Source organism: Triticum aestivum, chromosome 3B, assembly GCF_018294505.1.
Source record: "Triticum aestivum cultivar Chinese Spring chromosome 3B, IWGSC CS RefSeq v2.1, whole genome shotgun sequence".
Taxonomy (NCBI): Eukaryota; Viridiplantae; Streptophyta; class Magnoliopsida; order Poales; family Poaceae; genus Triticum; species Triticum aestivum.
The window spans coordinates 469307215-469308000 of record NC_057801.1 but is presented as its reverse complement, the minus strand read 5'-3'; positions in this window follow the sequence as shown (position 1 = coordinate 469308000).

Sequence of the window (786 nt, the reverse complement as noted above, 5' to 3'; positions counted from 1 at the left end):
GGGGTTGGGGAGGGGAAGGGGAGGGGCTTTGGGTCAGAATGTTGGGGGCAAAGAGGGGAAAACAATGGAGTTACCAAAGCAGTCCTTTTCATTCATGTGGCAGGGGTAAAACAGGAATATCGCAGGGCTAAACTTTCGGGTGCGTGATATTTTGATGTGAGCGGGAAGTTTGAAAGTTGGCGCCTAAAACTATAAGTGTTCTGCTCTTGTACGGCCGACTATGATATCATGGCCGACAATTTGTTTGTTTTGCACGCAAAAAAAGTGCAAGTTTTGAAAATCAATGTCTCCAACTCGAAATTTAGATTGTCCATTCAATTCAAATATGGATCATTGAGCTACTACAAGCAAATACCATCATACGGTCCAATTCAAATGAAATTCCAAATGTGTTTATCCTAAATATGATGACAAAAGCAAAAAAATTGTATGTGTATGAATAAAGTGGATGATTATAAAGTTTGAACATTCCCGTATGTGTATATCTCTAGGTTTGATATATGAATTTGAAATCATGAAATCCTGGCTTAAAAAATGTACCTCCGTTTAAATGAATTACAAAAGCTAATGATGGAGTTGAATTCCAAAATTCCAATCTTACGTTTGTAATTCTGGTACATCAAGGTATATCACACATGTTCAAAAGTATCGTTATCTCATAGTCCAAACTGTGAAACAAATTGATCAACCATGAGTGCACAATATCTCAATTACGCTAAAGTCCCTCAAATATAGACACCTCACTCTTTATCTGAAGCCAACCCCCCCCCCCCCTCACCCCACACA